At 38.8% G+C, this 13,177-nt stretch overlaps 1 protein-coding gene across 2 annotated transcripts in view; it reads left to right on the top strand.

Annotated features, from left to right (window-relative positions):
• The window catches only part of MET (MET proto-oncogene, receptor tyrosine kinase), a 108,476-nt gene that overhangs the window by 11,929 nt on the left and 83,370 nt on the right, over window positions 1–13,177 (top strand). The gene's annotated exons all lie outside the window — the stretch shown is intronic.

Consider the following 13,177-nt stretch of genomic DNA (forward strand, 5'->3'; position numbering starts at 1 on the left):
CAGCTTAGAAAGTTATCTCTCCTTTGTTGGGTAGCAGATTATCGGGGAGAGAATGGAGACAGAAGACCAGCGAGAAAGCTGTTGTACTAAACCAGGCAAGAAGTGACGCTGCCCTGAACTATGGAGATGGGAGCAGATGAGTAGATGGACATATTTAAAACACCTGTAGGTGGGAATCCAGGAGGATGTCCTGGAAATGGGGGAAACGTCGGGCACTGAGATAGGTTGCAGAGTGGCAGAGCAGTTTTCATGGGAGAAGGACGGGGAGGAGCCAGTAGGATATCCAACTGCTCCTTCTTAGTCTCTTTCTCTTGTTTGCCCTCTTCTCCCAGACTGTTAGCTTTAGACGCCCCAGTGCCTAGTCCTCTCCTCATTCCCTGCACTCCTCTCCCTGGTGGTCTCATGCAAGCTCATGGCTTGTCATACAGTCTGTTTGCTGACAACTTCTTAATTTCAGTCTCTGGCCTAGACCTATCACCTTAACTCCAGGACTCAAACATCCATTTTCATAACTACAAACTGTCCCTCCCGCTTCCCTCCAGGCAGTCCTGATCCCCTAATCCTGCTCTTTGTTACCCTTGCCACCCCCCACACACGTATCAACTTCTAATATACCGCATTATACCGCATGATCGACTTGTTATGAGTAATAATTGTCATCTGGATCCACCTGCTAGAAAGTAAGTTCCACAAGAGCAGGGATGTTTTGTTTACTGATGTATCCACAGCATCCGGCACATAGTAGGGCCTCAATAAACATTTGCAAAATTTAGTCTTAAATAGACAAAACTAATGTTGGAAAGATGGATTTCTGGACTCCATGGAGACCCTTCAACAGGACATATAAGGCTTTCTGTCACGTGGTGTGGCCACAACCTCACCTCCCAGTGTCACCCACCGCCAGCCCCGCCCCCACAGCCTCTGTGCTGATCGCAGCTTCCTGGATAACCCTGCATTTCTGCCCAGATGCCTGTGTGTGGGTCATCTATGCCCGGAGTGCCTGTCCCCTGCCGCAGCTGTGCCTGAGAAATTCCAGCTTACCTTACAAGACCCAGCTCAAGCAATACCCCTCCTCTGAAATATTCCTTGGCCCCCTGTCTGTCTGCATCGTTAGTTCTTCTTCCCTCTGTATTTCTCCAGTGGCCGGCACACACCCTCGCGGTGGCACAGCCTGGGAGCCCGATGCCAGGGAGGGAGGTGGAGACTCACCTGTATGGTTGGGGATGTATTTGTTTTAATGTCTTGCCCTCTCTTCTCTCTTTCTGTCTCTCCCTCTCCCTCTCTCTCACAAACATACATACCCACCATACAACGTGCACAAGCACACACACAACTGCCCTAAATTACTTTTCCTCTAATCGTTTAATAATTGATCAGTTATATAAATGCAATCTGGAGCACAGTTGTTTTTAAGTTGTCCTAACCTTTTGGCTTATTGATTTTTTTAAGGATCCAGAGTGTTGACTGCTTTTCAGAAATTGGATTCTGTACTCGTTTTCTTTACTGCCCTATTTTTATGAAGATCAGTTTGCTTGGCATTCTCTATTCATTTCAAAGTATTTAAGATTTTTCTAGAAAGTTTTTGTCTGGTTCTTTTATTTTCTGATGACATATTGATCTCAACATAATGCTATTTATATGTTTTGAATTTTTCTTCCAGCACTGGCAGAATTACCTTATGTCCACCCAAGGGATCCACATCTCTACAAAATATGGCCAGGTTTGGCTTTTCCTTCCTTGCACAACATTCTCATGATTTTGACAGTTCTTTTCTACCTTGCCTGAAAAAGAAAATGTCATATACTGACAAAGTTCACCTTGAAAAAGAGAACGTGGTTCCTTCCAGTGCCGGAGAGTCTAATTGCTAACATTGATTTCCTAGAAAATCTCTCAAGTGTGAACAAAATAAAGTTCAGAATTCGAAGAATATAGTGTTACAGGAGAATGCCCACCTCATTCCACCAGTCCATGTTCAGGGCTGATTCCTTTAGCCCCTGAATGCCTCTCCCTGCTTTGTTTCTCTTTCTCTGTGTGCCGATTTCTCATTATGTGACAGCCACATGACAATAGTGAGATTCACTCACCACCAGCTTTCCTTCACAGCCATTTGGTTTCTGCTTTAGATAACAACAGAGAAAATTGATCAGTTATGTAAACCCAATCCTGAGCACACAACCCCACCGCCCCCCGCCACCAATGGGAGTTGTGCCATGCTTATGCTGAGGACATTTTCAAACACGGAGGGAGAGAATGTCTGATTCATTCGTGAGTAATGTACCAGCTTCCTCTCCATCTCGTCTCCCTTCAGTGGTTCACATTCTGACTGTTCAGTCAGGTTTATCCTATCCAATAGGATTTGAATGCAACTGGAAAAAGTTGCTAGGCTTATTTTAACTTACGTGCTTAGAGAGATGTTTCTCAAATGTGATTTATGTATTTATGTTTCTCAGTATTCCTGGGTTAATTGAATAAAAAGTGGTAGCATTGCTACACAATCTGAATTATAAAATTACATTCATCCATTAGGCTAAAAAATGAAAAAAATGCTTTTATAGGATATCAGGTATTTTAGCACTTTCTTAATATTGAAGAAGTTTGACATTCACAGTTTCAAAGGCAATGCAACATTCTGGTCTGATGTGCAAACTTATTAATGGGACAAAAGCCTGTCCATCAATCAGGGCTCTGACAGTTCAATGTATTTTCTGAACAGTATTTTTTACAGTATGCACAATAGTAAAACAAATGTCCATTTATTCTTCTTTCCGAGAAGTTGAGTACTTTCAACCATTCTTAAAAGGACAAAGAGTTTGCTAACAGAGTATGAATTTATGAGGGATAAGCTTGAGAATATAATGGCATTCTATTCTTTTTATCTTTACTCTTGCTGTATCAGAGTTGGACAATGGTCTCAATCATATGTTACAACTAGAACATGCACAGTTGGCTTTTATTATGCTAAGATTCAGTGATTTTCAAATTTTAAAATGATTATCAGAAGAAGAGATGCAAAAATGGATAAGAATCTGAATAAAAGCACTTATCTCTCTTTCGAAGAAACAACATTTGTGTAAGAATCAAGAAATAGTGTTCAGTGCACCCTCTAGAAACATTAATTATAGCACATATAAATTATTCTTGTACCAGGTTTAATTTGTTTTCTCCTATAGCCACCTGTATTTAAATTTTTTAATAAGCTCATTTATTATAAATAAAGTATGCAAATCAATCTGGGAATACTTTTTCTGTTCAGAAATGTTATGTCAGTGACAGGCTGCCACATAACAGTACAACTTTTGGTTAAAAAAAAAATCTTTACTCTCTTCCACATAGTTATCTATTCACATGATACTTAAAACCACCTGTCAGGAACAGGTTACCCTGCTAATCACTTTTAAAACAGCATATTTTAGACGCACAGCAGCAAAACACCAAAAAAAAAAAAATGGTCTGCAGTTTTACAATATGTATTTGCTACAGAAACCTTTAAAAAACTCTTCTGTCCCAGCAGATAAATAGGTTCAGCTCAAATCTTTTCAAGCAAAAGATTTTTTTTTACTTACTTTGTAGGTAAATAAGGTAATTATTCCCTTATTTTTCTTTATTTGTTGACAACTAAGATTGTCATATAAAATACGTTCATGGGAAATACATAATACTAAAAAAAAATCATTTACTATTTATCTGAAATTCAAATGTAATGTAATTCAAATGTATACAATCCTATATCTTTACTTGCTAGATCTCAGTGGGAATATGGGCTTACTCTTTTTTAAAGAGGTAAAGTAATGGCTCCTATTTGTTTTTCTTCCCTAGTATGGGAGGCCCTTACTGTGGCCACTGTCTTGGAGAACAACTTAAGAAGGACTTCATGAACTTGACACAGGGTTAGAGGAAAACCACAAGAGGGCCATAGGGTGGGAAAATAAGAAATAACACTATTTAAACTATAGACAAAAGGACCAAAGTGATGAAACAGTCACCAGGTATTTGGAGTGGTCTCACGCAGGACATGTGCCAACTTCCTCATTTTGATGACAGAAGCAAAAACTGGCTAACACATAGGTTAGGATAATAAGCATGCTAGGTACATCTACTGAATGCTAGGCAGTGCTGCATAACTGAATGCCCATGTCTCTCGTCATTTATCTCAATGCTTATGGCCAATCTGTAAGACGTGTACCATTATCCCCACGTTTTGGATGAAAGGAACTGACACTCAGAGTCAGGAGGTATGTCCAGGGTAAAGGCCAGATTCATGTCACATCTAAGCCTGTCTGACACCGAAGCCCACATTCTTTCCCTAGACCTCCACCTCTTCTCCAGAAGGTGAGCTCTTGGAAAGAATATTATAAAACATGTTGTCAAGCAAACTAGTCTGCAAACATTAAAGCTAAGATTGTCTCACAGGTGTTTTGGATCATTTAAATGTGACCATATCAAAGAGCAGTTGGAAGGGCTGAAAAATCCTTCAGATTCCTTCTGTCCCTTCAACTCAGCGTTAGAAATCATTGTCTAGGTCGCAGTGTCTGACTACATGAGAAGGCATTGACACGGTGTAGGTATATCGTTTTATATTTCTCAAGTCAGTTTCTAAAGTTAGTCCCCATCATAACACTAGCTGTTAAATCTTTAGGCATAAGAATCAAAAACATGCAACAAAGCTTGTTTAAAATTTGCTTTCTCAAGAGCCCCGTGGATCCATTCCCCTTTCAATTTAGTTATACATTTAGATTTTAGAGTTTATCCTGCTGTCTTCAAATCCATAGACTCTACATTCTTTGAGGGCAGAAACTCTCAGTATCTAGTCAAATGCGTGACATGCAATGGTGCTCACAAATATCTGATTAATGTATGATATAATGTAATATGACTCTTCATAAACAGTGAGTATTTATAAACACAGTGTTCTAAATATCATCAGGAATCTCCTATTGAAAATCTTCTTTCCTTAACTTTGTTTTTTATGGGCCTACTTTTAAAGTTAATGGAAATAATATAAATGTAGGGAGGACTAAAAATTTTCCTTAGGATTTCACTCTGGCAAGTCTTGCTAGAGATTTAACCATGACTGTTTTTATGGCTGCAATTTCCTTAGTACGGGACCTCGGCCATTTTCCATCATCATAAATCCCTTTTATATACTTAAAAGCAGTATTGAAATATTTTCCAGTTTTTTATATTTTGACTCTTCACTTACATACATTATTTCATCTTGGGATCATGTAAATATTGTAGAAGATTTGAGAATTGTGTAGTAGGAAAAAAATAGTATATCGATTCAGAAATTTTAACTAATAGTTATGTTCCCAAATGCAAAGTGAAATATTTAAAGTAATTATTCAAGGAAATAAAGAAATCATCTATGTCGCAGTTACTTGAATGTTTTATATGAAGTTGCTTTTATGCACTTTGTGTTCAAACTCACAGATTTGTAGTATTTGTGTTCAAACTCACAGATTTGTAGTATTTTCTACTGGATATTATTTGGACTTTTTCAGGAGTGAGTAATAAAAGAATCATAGGACTGCTGATGAAAAAAAAAGAAAGAAGGAAGGAAAAAGAAAAATTTTACTGGCTCCCATTGGCTTCAGGCATGGCTGGATACAGATGCTCAAGCAATCGCATCAGGAACGTGTCTCTCTCCCCGTCTGGGCTCGCCTGCCCTTTGGGTCCATTTCATGCTCAGGCAGGCTCTCTCCACATAGTGGCAAAGGTGACCATCAGACACTCCACATTAATATCGTCTTTAGTGTTTGTGATCTCTGAAGGAGAGAAGTCCTCTCCAAGCATCCATATTAAATCTGCAAAATGAATGATTACTTTGATCATGTGCTCAGCCCTGACCAAGTGCCATGTAAAGAGAACAGAGTTCGTTGAAAGGCCAGCCTGGTTTGCACACTCACCCTGTGGGGAGAGAGGCAGGCTGTATGATTGACAGTGCAAGTAGAAAGGGGAGGGAGAGTTTTCAAAAGAGTGGCCAGTAGACACGACAGTGGTTGCTGGGCAGGTAAAAACAGGTATTTACTGAAATACTGTGCCTGTTGAATAAAAATATTTTCCAGTAAATGCAAATAATTTGAAACAGTCCAAATAAGCATCATACATTTAAAAACAATTATAAATACCCTCAGTAGAACTGTATTGCATGTTTAGGACATTTTAGATAAGATTTTCTCCTCTTTGAATCTCAGTTTTTGTCATCTGAAAACACAGGAATAATGCTTACCTTATAAGATAACTGTGGTTAGAAGAGAGTATGTAACTGACCATATCTTGTAAACTATAAAGTACTATCTACATAGTTGTAAATTATGATTTCTAAGAAAAACAATTCCTAGAGAAAGCAAAGTTACCTATGTCAGTGTTTAGAAAAATCTCTCTTAAAAATGTATGCCATTACCCCTGTTGCGTTTTTTCCTGAGGAATCAGTGCTTGATACAACATACATATGGCTTTTGTTGATGATGTTAACAATAGTGAGGACAGTGATAATGTTGATGGGCACCAATACTTATAGAATTAAATGTATTGCTAAATTTCTGGGGAATGCAAAGACCAATGTAAGCTAGTTTAATGAGAAAACTAGAGGTAGACAGATGGCAAACAGAATCACGTAGCTGCTCTTAGGGTTAGGCTGAGCTGATATTCATAAGAAGGGCAGTCTTCTCTGAAGGAAATAACTCCTAAATACCAATAGTTTAATGGCCAAGGTGCCATTGAGGTGATCACTCCCAGGAAATGTTTTGCCAGTGAGATTGTCGTAACTATCAACTGAAAAGAAATAAAGAAATGTTTTATGGGTGATTCACTTTCACCTGATATATGCACAACATTTTAAGAGAATGAATTAGTCTGGTTGAATCATCTTTACATGTTCCTTTTAGTAAGGAAGTCAAAGTTGGTTAAATGGCTAGCACTGTTTCAGAAAGCAAAAATAACAGAAACGGTAAAAAGACATTCAATATTGAAAGCCCGATCCGGGCACATCACAGGATTAAATGTATCGAGACAGAAACATATGAAAAGTGAAAGTATTTCTGGAGTGACTACCAATATAAATATTAAAATTGCTCTCACAGCCAGATCTGGCAAGTTATATAGTCAGGGAAGTGAAAGTAATATATGCCAAGTCAATGGCATTGGAGTAAAGTGTAATTATAGAAAAACAATTTCAGAGGTCAACGTTATTAGAGTTGGAAACTACTTTGGAGTTCATTAGTTCAACCCAGGAGTATGCTGGTAAATCATCCAGGGGAGAGAATAAGTCCTGATTTGTAGTGTTTGCCCATTTCTGTGGTGTAAATACTCTTCCCACCATGGCTGATTTCAGGCTACCAAGATAAGGTCACTGAAACGTGAGCTGGGACGAGATGCACACAGTAGGCTGTCGTGAGCCAGTAGCAGAGGGCTCCAGCATACAACTGGCTCAACACCGTCATTTTACGAATAAGTAACAGTTGAGGCAAAGGAGTTGGGAGACTTGCTTTGGGTCATACAAATAATTAGCTGCACTGGCACAACTATGTTCTCTCCAGTGCTTCAGCTCAGAACTGTGAGTGCATTATTCAGAAAGGACCATGATTGATTGATTGGTAAGCCCACCTGACTCCCCTAAACCCCGGTTAAGCTCCCCTTTAAAGGCCTCTATAGGCCTTTCCACATTGAGTTTAAATTGTGGTCTGTGTCCCTTGCTGGTCTATCTCACTGACATTTGGAAAGTATTTTATTCATCTTTGTGTCTTCAGCACTCTGCACACTATCTGACATATAGTCGATGTTAAAAATTGTTTGTTGAGGGCATGAGCAAACAATAGAGAGCATTTATTGACCTACTGTGTGATAGTCATTGTTCTTAGTGGTTTACATGCATTAACTCATTGAATCCTTAGAATAACTCTCACAACACGTGAGGTAGGTACTATAATCACACCCATATTTTAGATGAGAAAATAGAGGCTCAGAGTTATTTGCCCAAGGTCATATAGACAGTGAATGAATTCAAACTCTGCAGTCTGACTCCAGAGCCTATGCACTTGGCCACTCAGCTGTCACTTAGTTAACTGGCAGTATCATCAAAGTGTACAGTTCAGCAATAAATACTTCGCTAACAGGTCTCCCTTCATTCCTTAGGAAGGACACAAAACATTTCCTGGAAAATATCTAGTCTGATCAACACACACTTTTGGTAATGGGGAAAGGATTTTATCAATTGGAATGATCAAGGAAATGGGTATTTTAGGTGATTAAATTTTCTCATTATCCAGAAACCCATATTTTAATTAAAAATCCTGTTATTCACAATGGGCCCTAGTCCTATTTTTTCCTTAATTAAAAAATAAATTTAACCTTTCTTTGGTTTCTCAGTTTGAAAAATGGCATCACCATATGCTATCAGAGAATATAAAAAAAGGTGTAGGAGACTAGGGTACTAACTCCAACGTGTGTTCTGCAAGGGTTTTTCCTTAAATAGAAAACATATCCTCCTTCCCTACTGGTTTTCTGTCTCATCAGATGAGAAAACAAAAAGCCCATTTCTACATTTGTACATTTTCTTGGATTCTGGTTCATTGAGGTTTAGTACATTGTGTGCCTTATGTATCAACCTTAAGATATGTACCTTATTTTAAAAACATAATGTAATATAATACCTCAGATTTAAAAAAAATCCTTTCGAAGGCTCCTTCAAAAGCCTAGAAGAAAAAAATGTCACTCACCCTTTACACTGCATTAATGTGCACCATCTAAGATGCAAATTGATTTTAATGCCATTTTCTTCCGTTTGGCAGTAATGGTTCATTTATTTTCTTCCTTTTATTATTTTCCTTACAGAAAATATGGTTATAAATTATTTATTAGGCTCATGTTCCCAATTTTGGAAGATACACTGATACCATAACATTGAGAAGTGCTTTTAATTCTTTTTTCATAATACGTTCTAGAAGGTTTAGATAGGTATTTGCAGTGTGGTTTGTGGTTTGTATTTGTAGTCTAGTAGAGCAATTTGTCCCTAATCCTTTTCTTCCATTCCTTGTCATTCCTTCTACCAGCAAGAGAAATTTTCTAGTACATTGCAAAACAATGAGAATTATATATAAAAATAGAAAGTACAACTTTCTACATTTATATACACTGTATATCAGTGAAAGTGCTTTCAGAGATGAGATCTCTTTTTGATCCTTCTGTCATGTAAGGATATCAGACCCTGGGACTCAGAGGTGGATGAATTGCCTGAAGTCACATAGCCAGAGAGGGAAAGAGCCAGACAGAATCAGAGGTCTGATTATCTGAGGTCTGATTGTCCGACTTCTGTTCTGACATGCCCTCCCTGGTAGCTCAGAAAGCTGCTTCAGTATAGAGAAGTATTTAAGAGCAACGATGGGTTCTTTTCAGCCAGACGTGGAATTGAATCTCAGTTCTAACTGTGTGACTTTTGGCAAGTTTACTCATCTAGAAGAGGAGGATAATAATACTTCCTTCTTCATAGGGTATTGATGAAGAGTAAATCAAAAGGTTTAGCAGAATGCCTGGCACATGGTAAGCACTCAATCCATGTTATTGTTATCTTTATTATCATACAGTTGATAACTCTTCCAATACTTTGTCTTACTCTCTGATCCAACTGCAGCTTTTTAGCTTTGCTTATTCCTTCAAAGCCTGTATCTCCAATCAGATGCCTTCATTTGGACCCTGAAAATCATTGTGTTCTTGACTTTCTGCTCTGTGTTTCTTCCATCTTTCATGAAGGTGAAGAGTTAGTCACAACACATTGTGTCTGGTCGTAAAGGAGCCCCATGGAGTCAGTAAGCAATCTGTTCATTCATTTCTTGCTGACCTCACTTTGCATGCCCTGCTGTAGCTATCCTAAACCCCTTCCTCCACCCAGAAGTCCCTGGACCCGCCTCTGTGTCCATCACTTTGAGTAGATGACCATGTACCCTAATTTATTCTTAAAGCACTGAGGACATAGGCCCTGAATTCCTTCATTATTCCCATATCTTCATCTGACTTCTCACCTTCTCTTGCTGTCTTAGAAAGAGTGACCTCGCTTATGTTCCAGGACTCTTGGGATTGCCTCTTTTTGCTCCTTTGGAATTCCTCATCCTCCTTCAAGACTCAGCTCCAGCATCGTCTCCAGGCTAGTTGGTCTCCCTTCCTCTGCATTCCCATAATTATCTGTTACCCCATGATCTTTACCAAGCAACTGTGAGCTTCCCAGGAAAGGGCACTACATCATTGTATACACCCAATAAATTTGAGTAGAAGAAAAGGAAGTCCTACAAATAAGCATATATGTCTTTCCCACAATTTAGGAATAAACTCCTCTTGACCCCGTCATTGCATATGCTTGTCCTTCCTTTGACAGACATTCCACGTCTTCACCATACATTCCTTAACAATTTAATATCCAACACCATTATTGAAACTAGTCTCTTGAAGGTCAACAAAGAGATTCCACATGTACCTGGAATAAGTACATGGAATAAGAAGTCCTTCTTCTTGAGACTCTCACTTGGCTTCTGTGACACAGTGCAAGATTGGCTGTCTCGATGCCTCACTGAGCTCAACCTTCTTTGACCCCTTCACTGATTTCTCCATTGTGGGTATTCCCTAAGATTCGGATCATTTGCCTTCTCTTCTTTCATCTAGTCATTCTCGGTTTTAACCGTCACCTCTATGCAGATGACATACTAAGTTTATTTAAAGTCCTATTTACTCTGCCAATCAAATTCTGAATTTTTACTCCTTCTAGAGCAGCAATGGCAGGTACCTGACACTCGTGCTTCCACGTGCCACTGTCTAACCCAAGACAGACATTGTTTCACCCAGGTCGGATCATGGTGCTTTCCCAGTAAGGGCAGGTTTCTTAGAATCCTTCTCATTTTCCACCTCTATTCCTTGGCGCAAATGCTCTGTCTGATCAGAATTTTCATTTTTCACTTATTCCAGGTACCTACTCCCTGGTGAATGATGTAAAACCTACTAGTCATCCCCATAGTAGAACATGCACTCATTTCCCACAGCACATCAAACTCAACATGTTTAAAACCAACTTATCATATTCTGTTATCATCAGCCTAACATCCAACTGCTATCTACCCTAGTTTTATAACTTGTCCCACTTTTTCCAGATGACTGTTAATCATCTTTGCCTTCTTTTTTGTACTCTACCCATTAAGGTATCAAATCTTATTTGTTCAAATATGTCTCTCGTTCATCCCTTCTCATCTATTCTTGGGGCCTTATCTTTGTTCTGGCCTTTATTACCTCATTACGGGATATAATAATGGCCTGTCACCTGGTCTTCCCAATGCCAGGTTCTCTCTGCTCTAAGCCACCTTGCCTCCAGATCAATCTTCTAGAGTAAAATCTTGGTTATATCACTCTCCAGCTCAAAACCCTGCCCTGATTAGCTGGGCATGGTGGTGCATGCCTGTAGTCCCAGCTACTTGGGAGGCTGAGGCAGGAGGATTGCTTGAGCCCAGGAGTTTGAGGTTGCTGTGAGCTAGGCTGATGCCACGGCACTCTAGCCTGGGCAACAGAGTGAGACTCTGTCTCAAAAAAAAAAACCAAAAAACTCTCCCCTGACTCTTTATTACCTATGAAATATAGTTCCTAATTCTTAGAAACTTAGTAGAGTAAAATTATCTTTGAGTTTTGATTCAAAAAGATTTGGATTCAAGTAATGGCTACTACGCTTAACTATCATGTGACTTTGAACTTATTGCTTAACTTTTATTCACTCTTTATTCAATATATATTTGTTTAACACCAACTGTGTTTCAGGCACTGTACCAGGTATTTGGGATAGAGTAATGAGCCAAACAGACCTTGCCTTTTTTCTCCTGGGCCTCACAACATAGTGACCTTGTCCCTATTTCTCATAATCATAATAATCCTAAGTACAGGCTGTGTCTTTCTCCTTTGATGGTTGTAGCTTTTGGTTTGCACTGTGCAGGGTACTGTGATGCCACATGCAGTATCATAGTTACCGGCACATGTGTGGCATTACTTACACACGGCAGCTTCACGGAAGGGCGGAGCCATGCCCCATTGCCCATAGTGCAAGCACAGAGCGCTGCACACACTAGGTGCTGAGTGAATTCTCTTGTGGTTTTTGTAGACCTAGGGTTAGTCTTTGGCACAGTTCTAATGCCTAATGTATTTATAGGCTCTCTTTGTCCTGTCGGAAGTATGCTTTTTACTAAAAGCAAGTAATAGCTTTAGTTTCTATCCATTCTAAGGCCTCTCCTTTCTAACCCACTACCTGGCCTGTAGTTATTATAAGTAGAACTCGCAATGTTCATAACTTGTGTATCTTAAGTTTTCAAAACCTGAATAACAAATCCACTCATGCTTCCTAGTAGAAATACTGTCCATGTGCATACAATGGAATGTTAAAATAATGTTCTTTCTACTAAATAGCTTTTTGACTTGGTAATGAACAATATGTTGTTTTCCCTGAGAAGTAGTTCTATGACTTTAGTTATGAAGATTATATTTTATTTTATACATTTTCAGCCTGCTGTTTTTATGTTCCCAGTGATCTTACGTTAAGCATTTGTCTGTCTGAAACAATAGGTTAACTATAGCCAAATTATAACCATACCTTTCCTCTGCACACAAAATCCTATAAACAGCATGTGATCATATTGCTTCTAGAATTTATGATTGTTTTCTTCCAAAAGGAAGCTAAATTTAGCCTAGTAATTCTTCATGCTCCCAAGGAAACAATGCCTGCTGTGATTTCTAGAATAAATGAATCTGAACCACAGTTCCTCCACTTGACTAACTGAGAAAGTTTAAATATCAGCGTAGTCACTAACCACAGATATTAAACCACATCAAACAACCAGCAAGGGGTTAAGAAAGAAATTTGCTGTATTTCCTATTTCATCGCTGAATGAGTCTAAATCAGTCGCTGTGTCGACCTTAATGCAGAACATTGTTTGCATCTCATAATGATTCTCTAAAATTACTCGTTCATGGCTTGAGTTCTAAAATTAAACTATGTGGAGTCATGTCCAACTGCACAATGCATCTTTATGTGAAACTCGCTAGAGTTTTTTGTTTTCATTCTATGTAAAAATTCCAGTTAGGAGTCTTTATTTTCTAATAACTTTGACTGGTGAGTTCTTTCAGTTTTTCTTGTCTGTTTCTAACGACAACTGAACTG

This window comes from Microcebus murinus, chromosome 9 (assembly GCF_040939455.1).
Source record: "Microcebus murinus isolate Inina chromosome 9, M.murinus_Inina_mat1.0, whole genome shotgun sequence".
NCBI lineage: Eukaryota > Metazoa > Chordata > Mammalia > Primates > Cheirogaleidae > Microcebus > Microcebus murinus.